We start from the raw sequence: 18,129 nt of genomic DNA, 5'->3' as shown, positions 1-18,129 counted from the left end.
CAGACAGTGCAGTTGAGGGGGTTGTCTTTCCATAGAATTCAGGGGGAGTGAAATTAGTGATGACAGATGTGGCTGAACAGCATTATATTCTTGTCTTATAGCCATATGATTCTAGAAGTTCAGTGAATCACTCTATTACATGACATACATGTTATGATTTTGTCTTTATTATTTCAATAAAGGGAGCAATCTAGGCTGCAATTAAGATGTTTTAAAGGCTGTTATTTTTTGGCCTCTTTAATAAGCAATTTTTTTCTTTTAGGAATAATGACCATATATTTTCTAATATGAAAACATGAAATACTTTTTATATAAAGAACTACTCTTCCTCAGGCACATAGGCACAACTTCCAGTTATGCAAATGAATGAGCAACTGCAAAACAAAAATGACTCACATTAGTCTAAAAAAGGAACATGGTGTATGTATAATGCACAGAGACACAAAGCATCTTGGAAATGTGACTTTGATCCTTAAATGATGTAAGTAACTGATCGACTTTGTTTTGTATACAGGAAACATGAGTGTTTAGCCATGTACTAATATGAAAAATTATAGTTTATTTTCAAATATACGTACATTTTGTATGTGTGTGCATTTGTACACACACATTATGTACATGGTGTGAAAGTGTATCTGTCATACACTTGTCTGTACAACTTTTTTCTAACTGAATCAAATACACTATGAGGAAAACTGTGCTTGCATTGGACATCTCTAGGATGCCTAGTCAAAATAAAAGATGCCTAAAGTGAAGACTTAGACAGGAGGAAAAATACCTGAAGAAACTGCTCTTCCTCCAGCCTTCTAACAAGCTTGTTATCTTGGATTAACCTGTCCCTGAAGTCTCCAGAGATTGTCTTAAATAAATAGATGCAATGTCTAATCATGAATTACCTGCCTATTTCAAACCAAGCTGAGCAGTGCTCTAATGCATACTATAGGTTTATGACTTTAATGGAAAACAAATGTGGGTAAACAATTAAACCACGTGTTTATCAAGTGCCTATTTCCTGACAATCAATAAATGTGGTAATTGCAGCAGTACAAGGGCTGTTTATCAAGATGCTTCAGTGTTGAGTGTTTACATGCATCTCCTCCCATAAAACACAAGCAGTGTTGGCAGCAGTGGAAAAATGTCCCTCCTGAGGGCAGCATGGTAGGGTAGCAGTGGTAAAAATGTTTCACTAGAGGCCAGCAAGACAGTCTGTTCCACAAGGCCTTACTGAAGAGATGTGACTGGAAAAATGCTCCAGGCTGGTCTCAAGGAAGTGATTTCAGAGACTAGAAAAGGAAAACAGTAGTGGGAGGAAATTAGCATTTTTTATATGTTAATAAATGCAAATAAAATACCTTCTAATAAGCAAAAAATCTATGTAAAGATCCCCAAAGGACTTATGGCCATATTTTGAGAAACACAAACCACAAACTCAGAAGGTCCCTACAGGAGATATTTCAAGAGAATACTTCGTGTCAAAAGGGAAAGATGGCCAAGATGCACTGGGTAGGGCTTTTACAGGTAAACAGCTACAATTTAGGGGAAAATGCTCTATTTTAAAGCCTGGATATTTCAATACAGGAGTTGGAACTCTTTCCAAAATCTTATTCTGAATGCATCACTGCAGAGACATTTGCTGAAAGCAGACAAATACATGATTAGGTAACAAGAAAGCAAGCTGGGTGACAGGTAATGCACTTTGATAAGTGAGTGTGTCAAGAAATCACTGTGCATAAAGCTAGGGCAGAACTGTGTTAAGTGTTCACTAAGATCCTGTTTCTTTAATAATTAGATTCTGTGATAATTAGATGGTTGCAGCATTTTAGTGTCCCTTACTTAAAAGCTATGTTACCTGATGTAGGTGTGCTTATCTGTGTGCATGAAGTAAAAAATCATTATGCAGACTTGAAATGTCCTTTCAGTGGCTTAATGACATTCAAAAATGATTGTTGATCTGACTTTGCTTTAAAAAGTAAAAAAAAAAAAAAAAAAAAAGAAAAAAAATTTGACCCAGTAAATATAATTCTTTCAAGAAACATTCCCACTGTAGACTAGACATCATTAGTCATCCTTTTGTCCCTTTCCCCCCCATACACTTGAAAATGTCACAATTCTCTGGTTACTGATATTTTCCAATTAATTTCTTTACATTCTAGATGTGCAACAACATCTGTTCCCTTTATTTCTTCCGTCTCGGGAAATACATTTGGCTTACAACCAGAGAATTAATTCTGCTCTTACCTTTACAAGTATCACACTTTTGGTGTCAAACCAGTGGCTCTCATATCTAACTGACTGCAAAGCTAGAAGATGGATTGACTCTTTAAAATTTCTTAGCCAATCCTATCTTTTATTTATTTATCTAATATTATAGAGACTGGGTGTTCAACTGACATAAACCTATCACTTTCCATTCTTCTTCCATGTTTCCTCATTATTTTATACCTAATGAAGATTCAGCCCTGCTGTTGTGGAAGAACAAAAGCTAATGTGATTCTGTTTGTTAACCTGCTTGAGCATGCAGCAGCAGTACTGATGGTATTAGCAGAAATGAGTACACCTTGGGAATAGCAGTTTGCTTAATTACTGCTATACAACCAGCTGGGAAAGCTCAGTTTGTTTTTATTAAACTTCTGAAAGTTCTGTGCATGTAAGGAATGCTTAGGTGCCTGATAACACACACAGTGCAAACAGTAGATTATATTATGCAGAGGAATAAACACACAAACACCAAAACACACAAGGAGGGTGAAGAGCAGTCTGCCAGAACAAGTGCTATGGCACCACAGTCATGGGATACCCCATACTTTGTACCCAGCTAAGAAGTGTTACATGAATTAAGGACTTCACAAAACATTGTGAGATAATCCTCTAATGTAACTAACAGCCAGTTACCAACTGGCCATTGTCTTTGCCTGAGAGTTGTTTTTGTTAGGATTTCTACAACTTCTCTAAACTGTCTTAGGAAATACTCTTCCTTATCAAATATTTTTTTGCTAATTCCTGTGCCCTGTGCAGATCACTTCTATACGGTGCTTGTTAAGTTCTTCCACCATCTCTGAAATACTGTGGGCAGTGTCAATATTTCAAGACATTCAGACATCCAGAAGTTTGCTGAAAGTAGTCTCCTCATCTAGCAGTAGGTCATTCAAAGCAGGGGATACACATCTGAGTGCCTGTGTGAGCTACAGGTCCCACAGAAATATAAGCCAATTTTAAAAAGAAGCAATGATTTTCTTGTTGCTGTGGCCAACTCATGCGAATCTTAATGTGCTCTTTAGACAGGAGAGTCTGAAGATACTTTTCCATGGAAAAATAAATGAACAGATTCGCTTTTAGGATACTATAAGCTGAGCTGCAGTGGCTGAAATGTGCATTGTCTGCTATTTAATGCCTCCCAAATCCAATATGACAGAGATAACAGAGAAAAATTCTGCATTTACAAATATCCACATTAATTTCTAAAGCTTCACATAATGTACCTTTTCTATAAATACCTATTACTATCATCATTATTAGCTTTATAATTCTAATTGTTTTTCTGAAACTTGTGGGAGAATAAATTTCTCAGATTAAAGCAATGTCAATAGAAGTTCATTTTGGTAACAGACATATTTTTCTATTTTTAAAAATAACTCCATTGTCTTTCCTCTGTCATCTTTGTCAAAGCATTTATTTGTATTCAATTTTCATTTAAGTCCCTGTCTTAAAAAAGCTGAATTGGTAACTTGCTACAATGATGAAGAAAGACAAAGCCATTCTTATGGCCTTCACTTACCATTCTCTGCAAAATTTTTTGAAATATTTTCATGACCAGGATTGATGGTGTTTGAACACCATCTTTCTTGTGATCTTTCATGTGGAGAACTGCTGCCTCTCTTTGATGATAAAAAAGTTAAATGAGCTGAATTTAAAGCAGGCTCAGCTCTGGCCATGACTTACTGTAATTGTTTTCAAACACCTTGATTTAAGATACCTTGCCTGAGAGCAATGCAATGTAATGGCGTTACTTTATTTTTTAATAGTAAGTTCACTTTATCTTATGACTATCTGAATAAGCCAGATATGGTTTTATATGATAACTGAAATATAAGTGCTTAGGTGAAAGACCACAAACATGAGCAAACATCTGGTGTCAGAGCTGTGCTGAGACTGGGTAATTTCCTTTGCTCTGCCAGAGCTTTCATTCCCTGTGGCTTTTACTCTGTGCAGTGTTGTTTATTTCTTAATTTTGCAGAATGTAGCCAGGATTTTTAAAAGATTTCAAGAAACAAGAACTAAATTGATCATATTAATTTCAGGGGTAGAAGGTAATTAATAAGTAACTTAGTGACTTACAAAAGTTGTGTTCTGCAGAGTCCATTAGAAAAGCTTCTAAGAGAGAGCTACATCAGCTCTAGTTTGTGGTCTGAGGTTCTGACAGGAAAACACACCTGGATTTGGGATGTCTTAGAAAGTTGTAAATTCATGAGGAATATTTGCTTTTGTAGACTTTTTGGAAAGAACTTGTCACTTGTCAGTTATGCCAACTTCTCAAAGGCTGCAGCTGCACAGGGACAATGAGAATCTGTCCCAATGTCCACAGCTCCTTCAGAGGAGGTGTAGGTGCACCCTGGGAGATGCTCAAGCTCCCAGAGATGGTTATTCCTTGACTCAGAAATCTGCCACACATTCATCTGAGTTTTATAGGTCCAGTGGTCCAATGGAATAAGTCCATTGGAATACAGATATAAATCCTTTTTTTATTCTTGAATGATCTGAGCTCAAGAAACCTTTGGACAAGACTCCCAGTGCATATGGTTTGACTCTTGGGGTGTCTGGGCAGGGCTAAGGGCTGGAATCGATGATCCTTGTGGGTCCTCTCCAGCTCAGCTGATTCTGTGATTCTGTGTGGCTACAGCAGAGGAGGATTTGATTCATGCTAAATTCTGGCTCATACAAAAGAGAATACCAACAGGGAGAAAACTTGGAATTTCTGAATCAAAATTTTATTTGTTTTGGCTACAAATTAGGAAAAAAATAATCTGAAATTTGATCAGGCATAGCAGTATGTGGTTAAAGTGGTAATGATCAGTAAAGAGAACTTACAGACTAGTGCAAAACCAAAAAAGATCAAGTTCTAATGATGCTAGATACCAAGTTTTGATATAGCCTGCTAATAGTGTCTTGTTAATATGAGAGTTTCTTTCATGATATTGGGAAGCTAAGAAATTCTTCAACCAGTTCTTAATTTTTTCTTAGTGTAGGTCAGTTTAAGTGCAGAATCTCCTTTATTTGAAGCCTCATGAAAGAGGAGATTGCAGGATTGGCAGCAACGTTTGCCAACTTTGTGCTCCAATGGCACGAGGCCTGTGGTACTTTAGGAGATGAGTGTTGAGAAGTGTTCAGAAGTTTCTATCTCTTGTTAACCGCTCCACTGTTGGCATTTTTAAGTGCATTTTAGGGAATGCTACCATTTTGGCAAAGCAGCCCTTTCAAGTGATGTTTAGAGCACCATTAGAAAGAATTTTCATTAAACAAAAACCTAATCAGCAACAGAGTTTCTGGCTTACTTTTACATTCTGAAGCTTGTGAACAAGAATGGCATCTGAAAAAGTTAATTTTGTCTTCAGTCTAGGACTGGTTTTGGGGTTCACCAATCTGAATAGTGAGTAACACACCCTACATTAATTATTACCATCAGGAAAATGTTGTCTTGCAGTATTTCACAACAGAAAATAAAGTCAGGGACAATTTACAGTGCCAAGTTGATTAGTTGACTATATGGAAAAAACAAAGCTACTGCTATGTCAAAATTATTAATAGAGTTACACACACCTCCGTGCATCTGGTTCAGGTAAAACTGTGGCAGAATGAATAATGGAGGTTTTGTCTACCATAAAAATTCAATATGTTTAAAGTGCTGACTCTTCATTTTCCTGTAAACATCACATTTCCTCTTAGGTGATGTAATTTGTCATTCAATTAAAAAAAAAAAGAAAGACAAAGATCTGAAAAAGATGCCATATATTTTTGCTATTCTAGGTCTGGTGCATACACAGAATTGTAAAATTAACATTTTTGTTTTGAGTATAATGCCAAAAATTTTAAACAAATAAAGACTAACAAAAAAATTGTAATATTTTGTACCACTTTTTGGATCTTCTTTTGCTTAGTGACAGTATGAAACACCAGCAGTCTTGGCTGTTCTTATTGACTGAGGTTTATTTATGACATATTCTGGGATGTTGTTTATTTCCATCTGTAAGCACTTTGTCCTTCTTATGCCTCTTAAAATTTGCAACCATGTTTCCTCAAGGTATAAATCAGAATATGAGACTGTTCTTTGTGAATTTAACTAACCTGCAAATTCACACACTGGATTGCTTCTTCTTGAGGTGGTGTTCATGGGGATTTTTAAAATATGTTCTACAGGGAACAATCTAATTTGTTGCAGAGTAACACGTGTGTATTTCTTACAATACACCCTACTGACTCTGAAAGTCCTCTGAAGCTTTAAAAAACTTTATTTTTGTCTTGCTGAAATCTTAAAAATTATTTTCCTACATTCTCAAGAGGTTACAAGAAAAGAATCTATTTAAATCTCAGTCACTGTGCTCTTTTAAACTGTTTGCTTAGTTAAGCTTGGGGTTGGTTATCTTTTTCCATCTTATTTCCTTTACTCCTTTTTATTTCTTTTTTTTTTTTAAACAACCATTGATTTCTACTGCATGCTAGCATTGCTGTCATAGGTGTTAAAGCCTTCAAAGTGTGATTTTGCTGCTGGAAGAGCTTTCTGACATTTGCAGGTTGGAATGCTGTGCTGTTTTTGATGTTGAGCGTGTTCTGAAAAGCAATCACAGAAAAAGTATTTGCCAAATGGTGTGTTGGAACTGCAAATCTTAAAGCACCTTGTGCCCGTGAGAACTTGCCAAAACCTTTCTGATTAATTTGCTGAAGCATTTTGTTCCTGCTATCTCAGCAAATATTTACCTTGCAGGAGTCCCTGGTGTCCTGGCACAGCTGTTGGGGATCTCTATGAAGTTTGAACATGTTTCCACTTTTACTTCTGCAAATGCTGCAGAGTAAGCAGGCACTTAGTGTAAGATGATGTATTTTTGAAAGCTTTTCTCTGTTTCTCCAAGTTTTATGAGGCTTGTTGTTTAGGTCTCGTATAAACCAGTTTCAGGCTCAACTTTGCAGTAGCAGAGGAGCTGAATTCTTGATTCAGCATGGTTCCATACTTGCTGAGAGGTGGTGTCCTGAAAATTGCTGATAAAGGTTAGCCATTTGCAATAGTGGTACCTAGTAACACCTTCTTAATTATTGGTTTGCCTTTTCTTCTGAGAAAGCTTACTTATCTCTGGTTCTCACTTTCCAAAATAATAGCCTGCAGGGAAATCATATTGCCTAACAAGTAGCTCTTCTGTGAAATAAATTAATTATCATTGTAATTGTTTTCTTCAGTTGTCTGAAGCAGTTAGGTGTACTCAGGTCCACATTGTGTGGAGGGCTTGGCACAGGTGTGGGATCTGCATTCTCACCATGGTGAGCTGGATTCAATTCCCTGGGCATTGTATTTCCAGTGGATTCTGTGCCCACACTGCCCCGAGGGCTCAGTTCCATAGGGATGCTCTTCTGAAACGCTTGCCATGATGCAAAATCCACTGGTTCATAGAGTCAGTGTGCCATCACTGAATGCATGGCAGAATCTTTCTTCCCAAGGAACATTGGAAACTTGATCGTTATGAACCAGGAATGATCTAACAGCCAGGCAAGTTCTTTTAAAGGTTTCACTTTCGAGTTTGGAAAACAAAAAGTGAGGAATCCATATTGCGATATAAAGGAAGTATCACAAATTGCCCTTTGTCCAAAAAAATCTCATAAACAAAACAAAACAAAACAAAACAAAACCACAAAAAAAACTTGTTTTTTCTTGTACACCTTCAAAAATATTTTTTATAAGAGGGGAATAATTTTTTTAAATCAACATTTCTTACATTGGCCAGACAAGAAAAACTCTCAGGAAACCTTAGCAATGCAGTGCATTTCTTTTATTATCAAAATCTGGACACTTAGTAAAATTGTAGTTTGAAAGGGACAATGAACTCCAGAATGTGATTCCACATGTACCTTTCACATAAATATCTGCCTTTGGTTCCTCAAAACCATGCTATATTTGAGGGCTTTATTTTTATTTATTAAAGTGTAGAAGTAATTAATTATATATACAACTGCAAAGTTAGCTTTCATTGATATTATTGCCTACACTTGTGTTCCTTTTCTTGACAGTAAGAAAGGGATTTTATGTTGTTTTATCATCTTTATGTTGAGTAGCCTTTCAGCTGAGTTTAAGGGCAGTTGTGTTTGATCCATGTGGCACAGTTTCAGGATATAAAGTAATAGGTGTGAGCGTTGCCCGAACAAAAGTAAAGCTGAACTCTGTGGAAGTTATTTTCTCACTCATTGAAAACAAATTTTACAAAGTGCATTTATGCCTGTGTTTGTGTGTGCATAGGTCCAAATTCACATGGCCTAACTACAATCCAGTTACAAGAGTGGAATTCTGAGGGATTAAGCTCTGTGGGACAAGTGAAATGTGGAGCACCCTGACCACAGTAGTGATAACACCAAACTCTTGGTTTGGAAATGAGATCACAGACCAAAACATCTCAGCCCTTTGATATTTTCACCAGTTTTTTTGTAGTTTGCATCCCTAAAGTAATACAATTTTCTTCTGAGTTTCTTCTTGCTAAGACAGTTTTCTCCTAATTACAGGCTGGAATTGGGACCCTTAGCTGTGATTGAGACACAACTGTAAGATTAATGTTGTATAATGACTTCTAATCTTTTCTCAATGTGGTCAGCCCAAACACACAAAAATTTCATTGCTGCTGACTAGCAAAATACCATAATGTGAGTATAGTTTCAGTACTTAGGGGTCTTTCAAATTATGGCTAAAATGTATTGTGGAAAATCCCTTAACAACTCTTTTTCTGAGTTTAGTTACTGTTCTATTTCCAAACAGACTGGAAGGAGTTGTGGTACTGTTGATTTTTTGGGATTTCTCAAATTTGTACAACATAGAAGGACTCAGTTCTGATATTCCTACAGTTTTGCGGAGAGAAGATTTTTTTTTGCCTGTGTGCTGGATGTACCAGTGTTCCGTGATATAAATTCATGCTTCTCCATCCATACAGAAACAAAACACCAAGTGCTGTGTGTTAAACACTCGAGAGAAGAGGCTGCTTGGACATTTCCCCAAGAAAATGATAATTGCCTTCAAACAGTAGCAGCTTAGACAGGGTGTCTATTAGGCTTAAAACAGCTCATTTGGGAAGTTTTTTTTAATTTTATGTCCTAAAGAATTTGAAGGGTTGACAGATTTATAAAGTTCCAGGATGCAGCCAATGCCACAGATTTGTTCAACTCATAGCAAGCCCATGCTTGAATATAGCAAGTCAAAGGGATAGAAATTTCTGGTAAAGTTTATTATTTGTATTACAGGAGTGCCTAGAGGCTCTGCTTGAGAATGGCATCCTTTATGCTGGCAGCTGGGCATATCTACATGAAGCTAATCTCTGCTTTGAAGAGCATGCAGTATGAGGCAACAAACCAAATAAATAGAAACAAGGGTAAATAGAATTTTAAAGGATTAGGAGCTGGGAAACAATAATTACATGTGTCTGTATAGGATCTCTATACAGTATCTATTATTTATCCTAAAATAATAGTACCAAAGCAACATGCTGTGGGGAAAAAAAAAAAAAAAGATTTTTTCTGAACCAACATACCAACATGTATGTAAGAAATAATTCAACTACTTATTCTGCTACAGTCTTGCTGTTATGCTTTGGGAGACAGAGAATTTGAATTGTAATGGGAAGAAAATACAGATAAATATCCCATGAGAAATAAAAATTACTTTCAGAATGTCCCATTCTTCAGAGTTGGATAGTAAAGAATTACAGAAACTTTGATGTAGCTGCTATGAGTAATAAGTTGATTTAACTTAAATCAGTCTTCAGTGGATGAATTGAAAAGTATGGTGCATGATGAGATTAGCAAAACTGGATTTGAAAATGAAATTCCACTCACTGTGAGACAGAAGTTATAGGCAAAGAAATAAATGAAAAATGATTGGAAGACCAGTAATATAACATTAATTTAAAGTGTGGTGAGTGGAAATGAAATGTATTCAATATGAATTTTCTGAGTTTATGCAGTTCCTGTTTAGCAAAAGGAGAATTCTGTACCTCCTGTAATAAAGATTTCTACAGATTGAAAGAAACCAAAGTTCTTATCAAAATAAAATATATATTGAGATCAGACAAGAGTGAAGGGATACACAATTGACTCATTTTAAATAAGACTAAATTTTAAAAGTAATTATTCATTTAAAGAGAAGGGCTAGCATATTATATTTAGGATATTACGAAAATATGCTAAAATCAAGGAGCATTTTTAATTTCAACAAATGCATATCTATAATTGCTTTCAATGGGGAAGTGAGTTTATTTGTATATATAAATCTATCTATCTGTCTATCCATCCATCTATCCATACAGGAAAGTTAAACCCAAGAAAATCACTCCAGTTGATAAAAATAACTGTTGGGAATAGCTGTCAAGCAGACAAATGTTTCTCCTGAAGAGGCCAAAAATATTTTCCCACAACACTATATACAAGTAGGAGTAATGAGGTAGTAAAATGTTGTATAAAAGAGAAAATCACAGCACACTCTTAATAGAAATTTTACTCTCATTTCAGGGTTTAAGGAGTTCTAAAGAGAAATATAGTTTTGGAGACTCATTAAGTATGTTCAAAAATAATTAAATAACTTACCATTCTGTAACCTAGGATTAAACACCTGGCTCTTGACACAGTTATGTTGTGATAGATGTGGGAAATTGTAATTTCTGCCATTGAGTTTATAATGTAGACCTTTGTGGAATAATGTAAATGGTTTGTCCTGTATCTGAAGGAGAGACAGAGGCTCTAAATGCCTAATTGTTACCCTTCCTTAATAGCCAGAATAGATGTTTGGTTGCATTTATGGGCAACTGCCTGAGTTTGAAAAGTCAGATCTCTTCAAAAGGCAATTACATTCCTAAATCAACTATTTGATATTCCTGGGATGAATCAAAGTGTAAGCGTGTGATTTTTTTTAAAACAAGTCTGGTGATTTGTAGTTCACATTTTGTAACAGACCAGCACTGGGATTCTATCTTTACCTCATATCCAGAGTCAGAATTAAAGTTATCCTTTATTTACTACTTAATTTAGGTAATGTAAGATAAGAGCCATTGTGAAATAATAATCATGTCTTGAAAAAGTTTGGGATTTTCCCCCATTTAATAGTGAGGCAATACTCCTATATATTTATATGTATTTGTACATATTTTCCCAGTAGTTTCAATCAAGGCCTGCTATGGATATTTCACAAAGCCAGTAGCAGCACTGAAGAGGATATTCCATAGAGACTCCCTTCCCTCTTCTCTCCCTGAGGAGATAAACAGCCACGTGGTTGCAGTAAATGTCAATCAGAGTTTTGTAATGTATTCCCTCTCAGTGTTCTTCAAAGAGTATCACCAGCTCCCAGGCTACTCCAAAATCATTACAATTTATAAACTCATTGCTGCAATTTTAGGTTTCAGTGTAGTTTTGAGCTGTAAAAATTCAATGAGTTCACCTAAAATCCTCTGTTGTCACCACAAAGGGAAATGTGCCCTGCTGGGAAGGATTGCCCACCTGGACTTGTACTATACTGTAAAGATGGATTGTTGCTGAAGCACTTTCTTAATTGAGGGATCAAGAAACCCCTGCCAAACTCTCCTGGCTGGAGTTTGAGGGTTTGTATATTGGTGGAAATTAACCCACAGTAAGATCATACAAATTTACACAAAGCTTTCCTGTGTACTATCTTTCTAAACTCCTGAACCTTTGGATGCTATCTTGGTCCTAACTCATGAGGTTCAGAGATTAATTTCTCCCTCCAATGTCTCATGTGACCAAATGGAGCTCTCTCTATTGAAGACAGCTGTTACACTCCTTTGTATTTTTGGCAAGCAGATGGCAAGGTAATGGTACAAGAGAGTTATTAACTCTCAAACCAATCTAGTGCTTACTCTGATTCAAGAATTAATTTCTATTTGTGAGGGCTTTCTGTGCTGAAACACTCTCTGGTCACTTCCCAAAGCTTTTCTGTTATTGTGACAGAGAGTGACATTCACATCTTCCATGACTTGGCTCTTTAGTGTGGAGGTGGGTCATCTTTCTTCCTCTGGCTAGATTATGCTAATGAATTTTCTAAACATGGCCCTTGTTGTGACCATCTGCACCCTGGAGGCTTTTGGGGTGGCTGCAGTGGCTTATTACCAAGGAGATGCAGAAAATCACATTGGAGTGCTTTGGCTAAAGCTGAAAGCTCATGCCACTTTCCTATTTTATTTATGCTCCTTCATTGCAGGGTGAGGATTAGTTGCATTTGCCACTTCCTTCAGCTGCACATGAAAATAGCAAACAATTTTTATCACATGCAAAAGGCAACAACTTGATGTGTGACTGACTCACAGCTTCAGAGCAGTAGCAGCTCTTTTTATGGAATATCATCATTATCCTTCTTCCATAAATATATGCCAGCCACAACCATCATGTTCTGATCTTTGCTTCTTAAATTTCAAAACAGAAAACAGTGGTTTTCTTAGGAGTTTTTTTCTTGTTTTTTTTTTTTTTTTTTTTTTTTTTTTTTTTTTTTGTTTTTTTTGTTTTTTTTTTGGGGTTTTTTTTTGGTAGCGATTTGTTTCTTATGGGAACATAACAAATGGAAGAGAGGAGATTGCTGTCATTGTCTCTTGTACTACCATACTGTAATACACAGAAGAACAGAGTGGAAACAGGTTTTTGAACTTCCTTTGCCCCGGCAACTGGGTAACTAGTGCCTGGTCCTCTCAGATTATAAAGGGCAGGGCATCATATTCTGTGATGGTCCTCTGAGTAACAAGAAGGGAAATGACTCATCAGAAGTGGACACAGAAATGCACCATGCCAGAGCCCAGGGAAATAAAAACACGATGATATACTTTAGATACACCTCCAGTGCATAACAGACCATTATCTAAACCACTTAATAAAGGGTGATGAAATGATGACCCTCAGCTCCTACCACTGTCTTCTACATTTCCAGTTAAATTAATAACAAATTCATTTGAAAGCCATTGGATTGACAATTCAGATTATCCTTTGCAGCAAATGAAAATACTGGCATTTAGACACATCTAGTAACAGGCAGTAGAACTACCTTAAATTCTACAAATAACTTGCAGACTTCTACATAATTAATAGCATTTACACCTAGGACATTTCCCTTGTCGAAGGATACTGCTTTGATTTACCAGCTCTGTAACACAGTTCTGGACATGGGAAATAGGAATGACCCCTCAGGTCACCTGAGTCCTCTGTTCTGCTGGAGCAGGTTTTATAGCAGGATCCCTTCACACATCACTGAACTGCAGCCACTTGCGCTGTCACTGGGCGATTAATCTGCCATACACCCACCCATCATATCACTAGCCTAAGAAAGGGCCCATTAAAGTGTGGGAAAATCAGTATGTCCTTGGAAATTACCTCTGACCTCGACAGTTTGACAGGCAGATAACCTGCTGAGAGAAGCCACTTTATGATTGCTGTCATACACTCCGTGTGAGCTGAGAATCCAGGAAAGTGAATTTAGGGGGTTATTGGACAACCAGAGGTCATTTTTACTAGAAGAAAACAAATTGAAAGTGCTTTCTACAACATGAGTGTATTCCGGCTTGCTCCTCTTTAGGCTAATACTTTCACTTTTTAGTCCAAAAAAGAATTGCCAAGCCTGATACAAGCTGTTTGGAAATAAGTTATTAATTTCTGAATTATCTGTGTTTATTCATAACAGACAGCAGAAAAATCACATTGATAATAATTTTTGCAAAATACTATAGGAAATTGTGAAATATTCGGAAAATATTCATTATTATCAGTACCTTATAGCTAGGATTTTTCACTGAGATGGAATAAAAAGTGAGTGAATGGCCAGGCCCAACTTATGGCGATCCTCAGTGCAAAGTAATAAAAGATTGTGTATGGTGTAGCATAGTATAGAAATGCCATAGGAATGTTTTTAATTAATGCAATATGGTTTTGGTCTTCCTGTGATCATTGGTCATTTTTCTGGGATTTCTAGACATCTGCAGTCCCATCAGAACTCCCTTCTGCTCTCAGTACACTCTTGATAATTCAGGAATCTTGCCAAATGGCCAAAATCTTCTAATTTCATCTGGCACCACTTCTGGAGAGAAAAGTGGAGTTAAAAGCCCACATATATGGTAGCCCTAATATTCCTAAATTAAGTGGAGCAGAAGTTAAAGTAAGAATGATTTTTAGGATTATTAGTCACTGCTCCTTAAAAATCTGGGCTTTCACATTTTTTAAAACTTGCCTAGTGAAGATAAGAGATGAAAAAATAACAGAGGTTATTGTCTATCTCATTTGCAATTACACTTTATTAATACAATGGGAATCCCAGTGGGGAATTAAGAGTGAATTTCATTAAAATATTATCACTTCAGAATTCTGAGATAAAGTATTCTGTAATATTCAGTCATATAAAATATAATTTTCTGATATATTTTCTTTGTTTTAAAACCAAGAATACATCTTTTCCAATTTTGATGTTTGCAATAGATGTCAAGGACTAGAAATTATTCATGATGAAAGAAGGCTTTCAGGGGAAATTGTGTAGAAGACATGGAGGAAATGTGAAGGATATTACTGAACACAGGAGGCTTTTTAAGCCCTGTTTAAGCAGTGTTTAAGTGTTTAAACAGTGACAGGTCAGCATTGCCCAGTATGGATCAAAGTCACAGCAATGCTGTTCTTGCTGTGCTGCTGGGGATGGCAGTGAAGGTGCATCATCATTGGGTTCCAATTAACCTCCATCCTCAATCAAAACAGAATGAACATTTCACATCTGCTGCACATGTTGAAAACAAAACCACAAAAACAACAGAAAGAGAGCAAGACATCCTCATTTAAAGCAATAAAGAAGCAGTGGAATGGGAAGATTTGGGCAGGCCCTGGGCTACTTTGCTGATAATGCTTTATAAATTAGGAATGGAAAAACGTGGTTAAACCAGGCAACCACTGTTCTGAGAGGAAAGATGAGCAACAGGGTCTGAGTCTCCTCAGCTATCTTCAGGGTAACATTTCAGTGCATGTTGCTGAAGCAGGAACTCAAAATCAGTTCTTGCAGTTAGAGGAGTGGAAGACAGGATGTGAGCTTTCATCTGTGAGAGGTAGCTGTAAAAAGAGAGGGAAGCCAGTGGTAGCATTTAATTTCTGTGAATAATAAGGTCTCTATTCCTTACTTTTCACTAAGTTTGCTGCTTAGCAGGACCCGAGAGTCAGAAGGTGTAATCTGTCCTAAAGGCATGATAACCCTGGTGCACCTGGTCTCGGGTACTTTGGAAAGTCACTGTTGTGATTTCACAGACCTCCCTCTCACAGCACTTGAAGTGAGGAGCAGTTCTTTGCCAGCTGCAGCTCTCTGGTGTGCCAGTGCTTTGTGCCTCTTCATATTCTATTGAAATCACATTTCAAGATCTTATGTTCTTCAAAAGCACATTGTTTTTAAGGATCACATCATCTGTAGGTTAAACCTGTAGGACTGTACTTCTCTCTGCTTCTGACATTGCATTCTTTTTGCTCTGAGAAGTGCAAGATAACACAGTTAATCTAAACACAATGTAATCCTTTGATTTCATAAAACTTGAGCAATATTCGAAGTGCCCACATGATCCCTTATGGGATGGCAGTCAAGAGGGGAAATTGCAAGGAACAATTGTGCAGCTCAGGCCTTTGACTGATCATGGCAGGCCACTGCAGAGTGTGCTGTTTGCCTTGACCTCACTGCACTCCTGCTCTTCCATCAAGGCTGAAGCCTTGCTAGTTCCCAGGTACACCATAATTCTAAATTTAGCAACTTGGCTCTGAACCTAAATGGGAGGTAGGAGCAGTTGTGCATGAAGTGGGAGGCTTCATGATGGGGGAGCTTGTGGCAGGCTAATAGAGTCATGATGGAACAGCTGCACTAAAAGTCACACAGGCTACACAGCAACAAAAAGGCATTATTTCATCTCTAAGAACTGTAGTCTATCCAAAATAGCACCAAAAATGTGCTTTGAGCTCTTCCCTGGGAAGCAGCTTCGGTGATTCCAGTGTGTGCCTCTATCCTTCTTTATCTGTAATGAATCAATAATGGAGCAGGATTCCTCTGGCCATTCTGCTGGCCTGAAAGCCATTCCTCAGGTGAAATGCTTAAAGATTTTATGTCCCTTTTGTAAAAGAAGGAGAGCTGAATTTCTAGGCCATCATATTCTGTCTTCCAAATTTTCATGCTCTTCTCTTCTTGTTTAAACTTCACAGGGTATTAGTTGAGATTTTATGCTAAACTCTTCTGATTTTGTTACAGATATGGCAAAACAGCTGCAGTTCTGCTTTCTGGAGGCAAGTGCATTTCATTAGTGATAGAGTGACCCAAATAGATCCACTGGCTGTCACACAGGAGCTTAACAAGTTTCTTGTGTAGTGATTAAGAAACTGCCTGTCCCTTCATCTAAGGCTTACAATCTTCTCTTTCTAAAGAGTTTAAAAATAATGTATTCCTCAAAAACATGTTTATCAATAACAGGTTTAAAGCAATTTGAGGAAAATGTGAGACCTTTCAGCAATCACCAAAGCTTTTTATAACTTACATGAATTATTTTCCAAATTAAATAATATGGAAATATATCCTTCTACTTTTGCTGTTTTGACAGTGGTGAAAAACAATTGCTCTTAATCATTTCTAATTTACACTTAAAAGCACTTACACTTAAAAGCAATTTTAAATGTGATCCAAACTTGCTGGGATGTTAGGAATGTGTTGTCTCTGAATACAGCCAGCCTGTTGCTGAAGTATAAATCTGTTAGATGCTTATGTGGGCCTTACTGCTGAAGTACCCAAGTAGAGCTCTCCAGGAGTTATCTCCTCCAGACACCTGCACAGGCCACAGATTTATCATATACTGATAAGCCAAGGTGAACAAAACATCTGCAACACATCAAGAAATGTCCCAGTGCCCAGTGTTAGCCTTTAAGTGCTAGTTAGTCTTATTTCAAATAACAATGTGTTTTGTTTGTTGCAAGGTGCAATTAAATTGTTTAAAGACTTCTAGGATCCTTCAAAGAGCACCCACTCATTTGTAATTCAAAATATATTTGAGTAGTAGCTCAAAACATATCATAACTGTTTCTTAAAAAAGATAAGCATTTGTGATATGTCTTTCTTTTTCTTCAAGAAAATAACTGTACAGAACATTGAATATATTTGCCTTCTGGTGACTTGATGTTTTTGGATTACATAGAATTTAATGATCACATCTTATTCAAACAAGAATGTGATTTAAAAAAGGTATTGGAAGCAACATGTATGCAGACATGGATGGTGACAAAGAATCCCTGATAGAACAACTACTAAGGACTCAGTTTAAGGAAGACCAAGAAATTATGTTAACAAGCCACTGAGGAGCATCCCAGCATCAGAAGTCCCACAGAGAAATGTTGCTTCTCCTCTAACACACTGGGATCTGATACCATATGACACAAAAAGTAGCCTCTAAGGAATACTGCATTCTAAATATATTCTTGACACCAATGCACAACTACTTCAATCTGTAAATTTAGTTACTATTTTTGCTTGTTTGTTTCTCTGCTAGAGGATATGAATGTGCTTGAATGGGAATTGAAGTTGCTTCTAAAGCTTCAATTTATGTGTGCTGTTGATATCTTTTTTGCTACCATGATCTAGTAATAGACTTTTATCTTTTATTGGTTATTGTTTGTCATAGCTTCATATTTGCATTTTGTATTTTCACTTGAAACAATCAAAAGCAATAAGAAAAATCTTGTATCTAAATTTAATTTCCTGTTCTCGCCTATTAATATTCATGTTTCATGCCATGCATGAGCATTAAAGAGAAAATCCTCTTGGCTATGTGCAGTGAGACTTAAAGAAAGATCAAGGAAGATTCACTTCATGGGATTCTGCTTGGGTCATACAGAAGGGCAAAGTTAAGA

The 18,129-nt window shown here is 36.7% G+C and overlaps 1 protein-coding gene across 1 annotated transcript in view; it reads right to left on the bottom strand.

Moving 5' to 3' along the window:
- SLITRK4 (SLIT and NTRK like family member 4) overlaps window positions 1-18,129 on the bottom strand; it is a 345,984-nt gene that overhangs the window by 265,093 nt on the left and 62,762 nt on the right. The gene's annotated exons all lie outside the window — the stretch shown is intronic.

This window comes from Anomalospiza imberbis, chromosome 14 (genome assembly GCF_031753505.1).
Source record: "Anomalospiza imberbis isolate Cuckoo-Finch-1a 21T00152 chromosome 14, ASM3175350v1, whole genome shotgun sequence".
Classification (NCBI taxonomy): domain Eukaryota; kingdom Metazoa; phylum Chordata; class Aves; order Passeriformes; family Viduidae; genus Anomalospiza; species Anomalospiza imberbis.
The sequence above is the reverse complement of the archived record's forward strand: the minus strand, read 5'-3'. Positions and strand labels throughout refer to the sequence as shown.